This window comes from Protopterus annectens, chromosome 8.part0 (assembly GCF_019279795.1).
Source record: "Protopterus annectens isolate FY-2018-M chromosome 8.part0, PAN1.0, whole genome shotgun sequence".
NCBI classification, from domain to species: Eukaryota; Metazoa; Chordata; order Ceratodontiformes; family Protopteridae; genus Protopterus; species Protopterus annectens.
The window spans coordinates 1,765,742,944-1,765,757,223 of NC_056741.1; positions in this window are offsets into that span (position 1 = coordinate 1,765,742,944).

Below are 14,280 nucleotides of genomic sequence, written 5' to 3' on the forward strand. Positions count from 1 at the left end.
GGAATGTTTTTACCAATACTTTGGTTCCACAGGGAAGGTTTTCTTCAGCTGGTATTATTGGCACCTTTTTCAATAGATGGAATGCTTGCTCCCTTGCATTATAGTCACATATACTAGGAAGTTGTTTTAGTCATTCCTGATGTTTGCTAATTTCTAGCGTGGGCCTACCATTAGGTAAATCTGGATCAAATGGTAATTGTATGGGCATTTTGCGGCCTGTCATTATTTCATATGGGGAAATACCTGTTTTGCTGTTTGGTGTTGCTCGAATACCCATTAAAATACCAGGCAGATGATGTACCCATGTATTGCCCTTTTCCAAGCATGCTTTTTTTAGACGTTCTTTTAACGTCCGATTCATACGTTCTACAATGCCATTAGATTGTGGATGGTATGGTACATGAAACCTTTGCTGTATGCCTAACAAATTACACATTTGTTTAATGAGATCACTAACAAACTTTGGGCCATTGTCTGACTCTATAACCCGTGGCCATCCCCAATGACAGAAAATATTTTTCCATAAGGCTTCTGCTGTTGCCTTTGCTGTCATGGTTTTGGTAGGAATTGCTTCTACCCATTTTGAAAAGACGTCCACTACTACTAGTAGATATCTGTAACCTCCCTTTGTTGTTGGTAATGGACCTGCATAATCTATTTGAACTGCATACCATGGCCCATCCACTGGCTGTACTCGATGTAACTGAGGCCTTTTGCTTTTAGCATTTACCTGAAGACAGATTAAACATTCTTCTATAATCAGTTTGCAGACCTTTTTAAATTTGGGTTCCAATACTTTTCTTTTACAACTGCCCATAACTTATCAGTTCCTATATGGCCCAGTATTTGGTGATTTAACTTGACCAACTGGCGTGCCAACTGAAATGGTACATATGTCAACTGTAACCCTTTGGAGGTCGTGTATGCATAGTACTCCTTTGGTGGTATACCTGCCAATCTGCACTGATCGGTTTCTTCTTTTAAGCCCTGTTGTTTTTGTATATTTACAAGGTCTTTCTCTATTGACTCTTTATCTAGCTCTTTTAAGACACTAACTTCTACATTGGCATACTCATATTCTGGAAGTTCTTTTCCATTTTGTGCTGCTTGTTTGGCCAAGGTATCAGCTAACACATTTAATCTGTAACTTTCACTGGTTGGCTTTTGATGTGCTTTTACTTTTAAGATGCTATACTGTCCTTGTTGTTTTGACATTGTTATAACTTTATATATGTCTTTTAATACTTCAGCATGCCGTAATGGTTTACCCACACTATCCACAAATCCTCGTCTTACCCAGGTTTCCATATGTAGTCTTAAAGAATTTACTACATAAGCACTATCTGAAAAAATGTTAATAGGATTGTAATACTTTAGCACATACAATACTGCCTCCAGTTCAACTCTTTGAGCTGACATATGCCCTGGTAACTTGATTAGTTCAGGAGAACCCAGTTGTGGATTCTCTGGAACTATGGCATATCCTGTCCAGTATCTGCCTTGGTCCCAATATCGTGCTCCATCCACAAAGATGGATGGCTTAAAGTGATCAAAATCAGATGCTAAAAATTGCACCTGAGGTGACATTATCTTTTCTAAACAGTTATGCTGTTTTCCTTCATATCCCATATGGTTTGACAAATGGTATTTCTCCCCTGTCTGTATAGTAACAGTTTTCATTCCAAAAAGTGCCATCCATTTTGCAAAGACTGCCTGACTAATACCATCTGTAATTTTATTCATTTCAAAACTGTCTATCAAAACTTTTACAGCTTGATGTGGTGTTTGTACTATAATGCTGGAAAATACGGTCAAATATTCAGTTTGTTTAATACCCCAGTAAATGGCTAATAACTGCTGTATACATGGATGGTAACCCAATTCCACTGGAGTCATCTTTCTGCTAAAGAAAGTGACTGGGCATAATGTTTTTTCCATTCTGTTGTCACTACCATGTGGCCATTCCTGTAGTAGTACCACAGACAGTGTTTTTTTTTCCTGCTGCTGCTTGTAACACAAATGGTAACCTTGGAGTGGGTGCTATTAGTTCTGTAGCTTGTGCTAGTTTTATTTTTATCTGTGAAAATGCCTCCTCTTCATGAGATCCCCACTCTAAAAAGGTGGAGTTCTTTTGTTCATGTAACATTTTGTATAGGGGAGCAGCCACGGCTGCATAATCCTCTATAAATTCCCTATTGTAATTCATGATTCCCATGAATTTATGTAAGTCTGCTATAGTCAGTGGCTTTTCCATTTGTAAAATGCCTTGTACACGTACAGGGCAAGGAGATCTTCCTGTTGGTTTTATAATAGTACCTAGAAACTTAACTTTTTGTGTCATAAACTGAATTTTTTCACTTTTAACCTTAAACCCTGCTTGCTGTAGAGTATGAAAAACTCTCTTAAGAAGCCGTACATGCTCCTCTACTGTTTCTGACTGAATTAAAATATCATCAATGTAATGTATTACTGAATCATCCTTTTCCAAATGTTGTAGAATGGATCCTACTGTCTGATGAAAAATAACTGGACTGTTTTGAAACCCTTGTGGTAACCTTGTCATAACATATTGCTGGTTTTTAAATGTAAAGGCAAATCTTGGCCAATCTTTTTTCCTGAGTGGCACTGCAAAAAAGCCATTTGCTAAATCTATTACTGTAAACCACTTACTTTGTGGCTTAATATGTGCAGCCAACTCTGGGACTCCTGGAATCAAGTGTGCTCTAGGAGTGGTATATTGATTAACCTTTTGTAAATCAATAACAAGATGATAACTACCATCTTTTTTCTTAACTGGACAGATTGGTGAATTTGTAGGACTGTTGCCTTTTTGTATAATCCCTTCTCTTTCCCATTCTGCAATACATTTTTCCATATGTTCTTCTGCTTCCCTAGGAATAGGATATTGTTTTTGAAAAGGTGGTATATAGTCCTGATCGCTTCCTATTCCTACTGGGCTTTCTAGTTTCCCACAATCACTGGGATCCTTGGACCATAGATTTGGGAATTTCTGTTGTAAATGCTTCCATACATCCTCACTGTCTGTATTTATATAGCCTGTAGGTTTTTCAGGTTTGTCAGGTAGAGAGATTGCATAGCAACCTGTATTTTGCTCTTCCTCTCTTTGTTGTTTGTCTCCCATCCACAGAATTTCATTAGGTAAATCAATTACTATGCCTAAAGGTCCTAGAATGTCCATACCAATAATGGTATTTGTGCAAGATGGATGCATTAAAAATGCACCCTTCCATATTTGTCCCTCTTGACTAAACTTTATGTCCACATTTTGGCTACTCACTGCATAGCATCCTGTGCCATTAAATGCTGAAATGCAAACCTTTTTTATAGGATTTACTGGTAACTGTCTGTTTGTGACAGATACTGCTGCTCCTGTGTCTATTAAGACATTTTTCCACAGTGACCCCTCTACCCAAATATCAATCAGTGGTCGTCCATCTCAACCCTTTTTAAAGGTAGTCAGGAAAGATACCAGAGTAGGGGGGGGCACATCCCTATTGTAAGGAAATCCACTCATCCTCTCCTTTATTATCAAATGCAATATGACACACCTCATGTTTTTGTTTGTCATCTTCTTCTGTGTCTGAATGATCTACATATTTAGGTTTTTCAATCTCTTTTTTTAACTGTTGCCTAGCTATTCCTTTTGCCTGTTCTATCAAATGTTTTGGATTTACAGGTGAAACTGTTTGAAAATCTACTGGGCATACTTTCCCTTTTCCTGTATATTGATGGCTCTTATAACTGTTTTTACTAATATTGTAAGGTTTTTGTACATGATCCTGCTTTTCTGACTTTTCTTGTAAATTTGTTTGCTCTCTTTTTGGAAACACTCCCTGTTCTTCCTTCTTTTTGTGCCAGGCTTTGTAATGATCACAATTTTGCTTAACATGTCCTATTTTTTTACAAAAGAAGCATGTTGGTGCCTTTTGCTCATTACCTGTGCTTGATCCTGGTACTACAAGCATAGAGGCAGGAGCTGGTGGTGCTGACACAGCTCTTTCTGCTGGTGGTTGGTCACACCATCTTTGCCTTCCCCTGTTTTTGACTTCACCAATTACTTCAAATGGCTCACTATTATCTTCACATGCAAAGATATGGTGTGAGTATAAAGTCCCATCATCGGCCATAGTCCGTCCCCTCATTAGTTTTGGTACCAAATCAGTGAGGGTATCAGAATTTTCTTCGTAGATACATTTAATATCCCCTGGAACCCCTTTGACTTGTTCTAAGAATCAATGTATTAACTGTTTTTGTATGTCTCTTTTTCCCATGTCTCTGTTTTTTTATATATGATTTGAAATTCAAGTCTAAAATGATCACTTTGTTCCATTAATTTATCTGTGATAGTAATTTTAAAATTATCTAATAATTTGGCTGTGAGAGGCTGCCCTTGTGTAAATGTCATTAAAATGGCTGTCATATGTCCTACTTTAGTGTTCAACTGATAATCATCTTGCTTTAATTGTATGAAAGTTTTAAAACATTTGGGAATGAAAATCCAGAAACATCTAAGTAATGCATCTGTCCATATATCAGATCCTGATGTATATGCCACCCATTCTTCAAATGTAAGCATGTTATAAAATCTGCCTTTTTTATCATTCCACTGTGGTAAACTCTGTAATAATCTAGACTGTGTATATACATCTGTAGTGGTTCCCTGTCCCTGTTCTATAATTTGGACTGGTTTTGTGTTTTTTAACTCTTCTTTAAGCTGGGATATCAAAATAGTATTCTGGAGGTTAGTCTCTGTTATTTCATCTAATTCTTCTTCCTTTTCCTTCAGATGCTGTTTAAGGTATGTCATTTTTACCTGTAAGTGCTTAAGGGATATATGATACCTGTTATTGCATTCCTCTGTTGACTGCAGAGCTCCTATGCACTTTTGACAGAGATCTTGAATGTCAGTTTTGAACATTTTAAATTCATTTTGTTTCTCTTTTAAAAACTTATTAAAGTCTTCTGTCAATGTATCATAAACTTTGTTTCTGTCCTCATCTGTATGTGTAGCCGTGGCATCATTCCATGCTTGTACATAATTTTTAAAGGGAGTTACACGATCTACAGGGGACTCTGTCAATAATAGATTTGATTGCTGTTGTAATTCAGAAATTAATGTACTGACAGGACATAACTGCTTTACATCTGGATATAATGAAAACTGTGTATCCTTAATTAATTCTTTATCATGAACAGATCTGTCTGCACAGTCTAGTTTTTTAGCAATATCATGTAATACTTGTTTATGGCATATTACACAAAATGCAGTTTCCTTTGAATCACACAATAAACATTTACTATGATATACTTCATTTTTTTGTTGCAAATACCAATCAAATGTTACAATCCACTTACATAATACTGGTATGTCAACTTGCCCTAACAAGGTTTTACACTTACTAATGTGTTGTGTATACCAACATTGCAATTTACTCCATATTTTATCTGGTTGTTCTGCTACATTAAGAGTAAAACTTGGCTTACATTTGCTAGAATTCTGCCTGATAGCATCCATACTAAAAAAAAAATGTGACGTAGAAAAAATGTCTTACCAGTGAGCAAGAAAACAGGTGATCAGGCTGTTGTTGCAGATGGCTGGAAATTTTTCAAAGTCACTTGAGAAGCTGGGAAAGCACAACAGGCAGCGGACTGCTGTACTAGTGGATATTCCCCTTTTCTTAGCGAAATTATGGCACTGTGACTGGAACTTCAGTCTCACTCCGGATGTAGATGTCTAAAAAACTGTACTACTGCAAGCTGCATGAACTGGAATACTTCTGTTTAGGATTTACACAAATGTACAAATGTTAGTTACTGCAATTTAACTGAAGTGACCCTCTGCAGGGCTTACCATCACTCCTCCTGTGTTTCAATGCAGATTGTAGGTTCAAATGCAGGCTAGCTTGCCATTGAAAAAAAATACATGGAGCTGCTTACTGCTTGGTGTGATGGATTTGAAGTGTTCTTAAGACACTCAGTCTTGCTGGCTGGATTCTGCTAAAATTCAAAGTCTGGTTATATTTGCATTCACAGTCTGTTGCATACAGAAACTTGCAGAATATACACTGATGAGAGAATATACTTTGCAGCATCAACTTTAGAGAGCAGTAACAAATAACTTTTTATAATAAACCAAACGGAGCCACGTTGCAGCTTAAAAGTACTGTTCCAACTTTACTTCTCATATAGTACAGATGATGTGAGAGATATAACATTTACCTTAGGACACATGAGTCCCTACCATACCTCTAACATAACTGGATTTATACAGCTCTTTATATACAGTTTTTAGTCATGCATAAACATATTTTGGAGAATTGCTTATCCTGTAGAAACAATACTAAACTTCCTTGTTTAACAATGTCTTGTAAGAGACCAGCTTTTCTGACAGTGTGAATATCCTGTAACAGTGTCCTAATGTCCATGTAGAAAAACATATTTTTGAGGAAACACATTGTTCTGTATTCTATTTGGATCTGTGTATAAAAACATATGTTCTTGTGTCAATGCTGATAAGCATATCCTGTTTTCCATGCAGAAAAACATATTTTTGAGAAAACACATTGTCAGAGATCAGCTTTTCTGACAGTGTGAACATCCTGTATTTTATTTGGATCTTTGTATAAAACATCTGTTCTTGTGCCATATCCTGTTTTTCATGCAGAAAAACATATTTCTGAGAAAACACATTGTCACAGTGTCATAAACATATCCTGTTGTTTTAGGAAACATATTGTGTCCATCCTGTTATTTTAGGAAACATATTGTGTCCATTTTTTATATGCAGAATAACATGTCAGTGTTCTTTAAAAGCAGATTTTGCATTTTTGTTCTTGCATACATCCTGTTTGAGTCTGTAAGGGAAAAATGTCCATTCTTTAAAAGCAGATTTTGTATTTTTGCTCTTGCATACATCCTGTTTGAGTCTGTAAGGGAAAAATGTCCATTCAGCAGATTCCTTTTCCAAGCCATGGTAATTTAGTATGGATGCTGATTACATATTACTAAACTCTATTTCTACATTTACGCAAGCTTTATCTTATACATTGTTTATGTTGCATAATTGCAGCAAAATTACTTTCAACCTTAGTATATTGTTGAGCACACTCTAACAGGTTCTTAGCATGCGGTCACTGCATTGCTATGGAATAACGTCTTACCACTCCCACAACAGGTGAAAACATGCAGCACCTGTTCATCAACAACAGGTAGACTATATGCCCCAGACCAGGTGTGTATCCCTCACTACTAGGCTGATAGCATCTACATCTCACACTGTATATACACATCCCACATGCAGCACCTGCACAGAAGACCACAGTCATAATGTTACCCTGTGCAAATACCATGTATTCACATGTGGCAGGCATCACACATGGTAACTATTGAAGGTCACAGGTACATATGTGTATTTGGCACACACATGAATCATGTGTGCATTGCCATAACTGGTTTAATCAATGTCATGCATTATTGTGAGGGACAACCCGCACACATGGGCATTCTGTGTGGGCAAAACACACGTGGCATGTCTGTAATCAAAAGCCATAAATAATTGTGATATCATTTAGAAAGGGGTATGTGCATCCTGTAGTGTGTTTTCCCAGTTGCCAAAAGGGATATTTCAGTCATACACACTTACCCCCCCCCTTCACACACACTTGCCAGTTGCTGGATTCAAACCCCTACCTAATTATGTTATGACACTAGAGACAGATGTATTAGCGGAGCATGCTATTCACATTACTGGGAGATTTCCTTTCTCCTGATATACTTATAGGGTGCTGACATCATCAGAGTTTAGAAAGGGGAATGAGCATCCTGTGGTGTGTTTTCACAGTTGCCAAAAGGAATGTTACTTTCATACACACTTACACACACACTTAACCCCCTACACACACTTGCTGGATTCAAACCCCTACCTAACTATGTTATGACACTAGAGATGGACGCATTAGCAGAGCGCGTTATTCGCATTATTGGGAGATTTCCTTTCCCCTGATATACTTATAGGGTGCTCACATCATCAGAGTTTAGAAAGTGGAATGAGCATCCTGTGGTGTGTTTACACAGTTGCCAAAAGGGATGTTCCTTTCATACACACTTACCCCCATTCACACACACTTGCTGGATTCAGCCCCCTACCTAACTATGTTATGACACTAGAGACGGACGCATTAGCAGAGTGCGCTAGTCGCGTCACTGGGAGATTTCCTTTCCCCTGATATACTTATAGGGTGCTGACATCATCAGAGTTTAGAAAGTGGAATGAGCATCCTGTGGTGTGTTTACACAGTTTCCAAAAGGGATGTTCCTTTCATACACACTTACCCCCATTCACACACACTTGCTGGATTCAGCCCCCTACCTAACTATATTATGACACTAGAGACGGACGCATTAGCAGAGCGCGCTATTCGCGTCACTGGGAGATTTCCTTTCCCCTGATATACTTATAGGGTGCTGACATCATCAGTGTTTAGAAAGTGGAATGAGCATCCTGTGGTGTGTTTACACAGTTGCCAAAAGGGATGTTCCTTTCATATACACACACTTACCCCCCTTCACACACACTTGCTGGATTCAAACCCCTACCTAACTATGTTATGACATTAGAGACAGACGCATTAGCAGAGCGTGCTATTCGCATTACTGGGAGATTTCTTTTCCCCTGATATACTTATAGGGTGCTGACATCATCAGAGTTTAGAAAGTGGAATGCGCATCCTGTGGTGTGTTTACACAGTTGCCAAAAGGGATGTTCCTTTCATGCACACTTACACACACACTTACCCCCCTTCACACACACTTGCTGGATTCAAACCCCTACCTAACTATGTTATGACACTAGAGAAAGACGCATTAGCAGAGCGCGCTATTCGGATTACTGGGAGATTCCTTTTCTCCTGATATACTTATAGGGTGCTGACATGATCAGTGTCTAGAAAGGGGAATGAGCATCCTCTGGTGTGTTTTCATAGTTGCTAAGAGTAACATTTGGACGAAGTGCGTGAGCATGCTCAGTTCAGCCTTCCCATGGCATGTTGTGTGAAAGATGTCTCATTTATCTAAGTGTGTGAACATGCCCAGTGTGAGCTTTCCATATGTTGAACTCTGCAGCCCATCACATTTGTGGATGAGTGTGACCTTCAACAAATACCTCCAGTTTATGGTTGTGTGTTCTGTGCCATGTTGTGTAGTTACTGTCCAAATGATTTTTGTGTGAACACAACAGGGAGTATATTGTGCCTGCAGGTTTTGCATGGGATACTTTGCACACAATTGTCAACATCCGTTCATACTGACCTAACACTGTAGTACTGTATAGTGTAGTGGTTCAGTACTTTCACTGTGGTGGTCAGTATCCTGGGCTTTAGTCCTATCACTGCTTTACATTTCCATAGTGTGCACAACAGCCTGGTTAGGGTCCAGTTGTGCACATCTGCACAAAGGCGGTGCCTCTACGGACCCTGGTAATTACTGCCCCATAAGCTTAACAAGTCTAGTCTGCAAAGCTATGGAGAGGATCATAATTGAGCTCATAAACAATGATATAGGGGACATGCAGACATTGTACCCATCCCAGTTTGGCTTGGTCAAGGGCAGATCATGCCTTTTGTACTTGGTAGACATCTTCAAAACAGTCACTAAGGCCATTGATGAGGGAAAGGCAGTCCATACAGCCTACCTTGGCCTTGCAAACACTTTCAACACAATACCCCACTCAGGTATTGTAGAAAACCCTACCAATGGAAATGTAAACCCATATGTCACAAGATGGGTTGCAAACTGGCTTAAGGATGGGACCCACAGGGTTAGAGTTGCTGGCACTATGTCAGACTCCAGGCCGGTCACAAGTGGTGTCACACAGGGCTCAGTCCTTGGCCCCCTATTGTTTGTCATCTACTTCTCAGAAGTACAGGCCAACATGGGAGGACTTTGGCTGACAAAGTTTGCAGATGACTGCACACTGGGCGCCGTAGTGGACAGTGCATCAGACACGGATATCCTTCAGAAGGGACTCACGGAAACTGATTGCTGGTGCCAGAGCCATGGCCTGAAGTCAAATTGCACAACATGTGTAGTCATACCCTTTGGGAAAAGCAAGGTAACCCCAAGCTACCATATAGGTGGCAATCCTCTAAGCACAGAGGAGGTTATCATGGACCTGGGGACCCAGGTTGACAGTCGCCGTTCTTCTGACACTCACGTTGCTAAAGTGGCTAGAAAGACTTTCTACATTGCCCACCTGATCAGTAAGGGATTCACATCCAGATCTAGTGGGTCATTGTTCCCCTGTACTCTTCACTTATCAGACCGGTGATCGAGTACAATGCCCTATTCTGGATGTATCTCACCCGACATCTGCAGCAATTGGAGAGACCCTGAATGTCCCCCACCAAAAGGATAAAGGGACTCCAACATCTGTCATATGCTGCCAGATTGAAGACACTCCCGCTCTATTCAGTCACATACCGTCTGCTTAGAGGTGACATGTGCCTGACATGCAAGGCCATGTCCAAACAGGAATTAATGGACATGCTCCACCTCAAAATCAGCAGATCCACCTGAACCACTAGTGCAAGTGACTTACACCTTAGCATGGATGTACGTTGGACATGTTGGAGGGATGGATTTATCACTCGGAGACTCCCTATGTTGTGGAATACAATCCCGGTCCATGTGAGGCAGAGCACCTTGCTGGGTCTGTTCAAGAGGTATCTTGACCTGTGGATGGGAGATCATAGGTTTACCCCGGGGATCGTCACTGTGTCACTGCTGGAGAGAGGCACGACAAACTAATGGGCACAGTACTGTTTCCATATAAGGGGTGGCGTACACCAACAAACTCTGGGCTAGGCTTATAACTGCCTTAGGGAAGATAGCCTAGTATAAACCTATGTACCTATGAACCTATCTGACCATGTTGCATTATGTTCAGATGTGAACTACTTACAACAGCCTCATCCAACATCAGTAGTGTATTCCACAACATGGGTGTACATTGGCAATCACTACCGATGTGCCCTAGGCCATTTCTAATGCTAGTCGGACAGTGTGTTTGTCCGTCAACACATTGTAAGTGTAGTTGGCCATGACATATGTCTTGTTTAGTATACTGTGCCTCTGTCAACCTGTGACATAACATTGATACCCAGGGTAAACCTATCATCTCCCATCCACTCATTAGGATTCCTGTTGAGGAGAATCAACGAGTGACTCTATGGATAACCTGTACTGGTAGTTTACTCATACGTGGGGCTGGCTTCTGTGTTATGGATACTGCAGTACAGCTTGTCCTATGTATGTCAGTGCTGGGGTTCAGGTCCCTCATGTGCATAGCTCCCTGCCATTCAGATTGTACAAGGTGCAGCATGTGCATTGATTCCAGCTTGGACATGGCTTTCTACATCAGGCACAGCTTGCATCTGGGTGGCCAGCATGGCAGTGTGTGGAGCTGCACTCTGTTTAATCAGGCGACACATTACATGTGTTCCAGCTCTTTCATACTCCTGGTGAGGTACTGTTGTGGACTTTACAGTTGCTGGATGTGTCTGCTGAGGTACACCCCACAGGGGCTGTTGTGGTCATTTCTAATGCTGATGAAAGATAACTGCAGAACCACAATGACCTCCCCTTAGCTAGATGTCAGAAAGCATGGACCATGCAATCACAAATAAAAACAAGACCCTCTCCACCAAGGGAAAGTGGCCTGTCTGGTGGACCCCAGCCATAAACAAACTGTATAACAGATGAGGGATACTAATGCAAGACAGAGCTACATCTCCAAAAGGAAGACAGCTGTGATCAGCACTAGTAGAAAGCTACATTCTCTCATAAAGACATCCAAGGTCAACTTGGGGACATAAATCACCAAAGACAATGAAGGTAACCACACTGCTTTCTTCAGTTATGTCAGACACCTGGGTGGGAACCCTCAGATATGCTCAGAGTTGGTACACAACAACATATATTCCAGTGACCTGACAGATATTGGCAACATTCTGGCAGACAGGTTCAGTGCAATTTACCCCCTCCCTCACCCCCAAAAGAAGATAGTTATCACAGCTGTATGTAACCTCACTGTCATCTTGGATGTCCATGTGAGAGCCGCACTCAGCAAAGACAAGTACACAGCATCAATGGGACCTGATGGTATCCCCGGTTGCATGCTATGTGAACTCCAGAAGGATCTAGACCCGTATAAACAAATGCTATTTCACCTTAGCCTTGCTACAGGATATGTACCTGAACACTGGCGTATGGCAACAGTGGTCCCACTCCACAAAGGAGATGCCTCCACAGACCCTGGCAACTACCACCACACAAGCTTAACCAGCCTTGTCTGCAAAGCTATGTGAAGAGTCATTATGGAGCTCTTACACAGAGACATTGGTGACCTACAGACCCTTGATCCCACCCAGTTCAGCTTTGTACAGGGCGGATCCTGCCTTTTGCACCTAGTTGACTAGTATGAAACTGTCAGTAGGGCCATTGATGAGGGCTATGCAGTCCACACAGCCTACCTGCACTTGGCTAAGGCCTTTGACACAATACCCCACTCAGGCATCATAGACAAGCTCAACAGCTGAAATATAACACCATATGTCACAGGATAGGTTGCAAAATGGCTAGGAAACAGAACCCATAAAGTCAACATTGCAGGTGCCTTGTCAGATTCAAAGCCAGTCACAGGTGGTGTCCCACAAGTATGTGTCCTGGGACCCCTCTTATTTGGTATTTACTTTTCAGATGTGAAAGCAAACATAGGAAGGTTGTGGCTGACAAAGTTTGCAGATGACTGCAACCTAGGCACCATAGTGAATACATCAACCGGCACACACATCCTACAGAATGCCGTCACAAAGACAGATAGCTGGTTCTGGACTCATGGCCTGAAACTGAATGCAACTGATGTGTAGTCATCCCCTTTGGGAGGAACAAAGTACCCACAGATCAATACATAGACAGCAACCCACTGAGCACAAAAAACAAATCAGACACCTGGGGACACATGTAGATAGTGACATCTCATTTGACACCCATGTTGCCAAAGTGGTTAGAAAGACTTTCTATCTTGCCCACCTTATCATGGAGGGTTTTCCATCCAGATCAAAGGAGGTCATTGTACCACTATACTTCTCCCTTATCAGGCCCATGATTGAATACAAAGCCCCATTTGGTATGTACCTCACCCAGCACTTGCAACAGCTGGAGAGACCCCAAGAGTACCTTACCATGAAGATCAGGGGTCTACAACACATGTCATATGCTTCCAGAATAAAGGAAATCCAGCTTTATTCAGTGTCATACCGTATACTTACAGGTGACCTATGCCTGACATACAAGACCATGTCCAATCAGGATTTGGTGGACATGCTCCACTGCAAGCAATCCAAATCCACCAGAACCATGAGAGCTAAAGATTTGAACCTCAGCACATACATGTATAGGACATGCTGGTGGGACAGAGTCATAACTCAGAGGCATCTCACACTCTAGCACAGTATCCCAGTTCATGTTAGACAGAGTCCCTCACTGACTCTCTTCAAGAGACATCTGGACAACTGCATGTGAGACAGAGGCACAGACTAGACAGAGGCACAGTCAAGTTATTCAATTACGTAAGGGAGTCATAATGTGTCACTACTAAGTCAGAGGCACAATATTCGGAATCTATTCTGTACACTTATTACCACTATAAGGGGTGGCAATAGCCACATCACTATGGCTAGGCTTATACATGCACTAGGGCAGATAGCCTAGTAGTAAACTATGAAACTATGAAACTATGGTGTATGTGCAGGTATTGTCAGTCAAGCAGTATAATGTGGTTTGGGGGGCTTGATATCTCCCTGTATTCCAACATTGTTTTGTCTATTCCTTCTAGCATGTCTAGGGATCGGCTGCTAGTGTCCTCTCCTGCTCAGCTGGTGAACCTGGGAATATTGAGGCAATGCTACAATTGCCTCATGTACACTGACAACCCTCTCCTTCTCCCATAAAACACAAATACATGCGAGAGATGCAACTATATAGCCAAAGTGGAGGCTGAGCTCTCTCAACATAGGACTAGCAAGACCAGAGAGAAGGTGAAGGTAACCACACACACCACAAACCCAGTCTCACATAGCACTATCACAACTTAAAATCATACACATAGACACACAAAGACATACTCGGAGGCTCTGATCAGAATTCTACCAAAACAGCAGAGGCCACCACAGCAGACACCCACACAACTGCCTCCACAGGGCA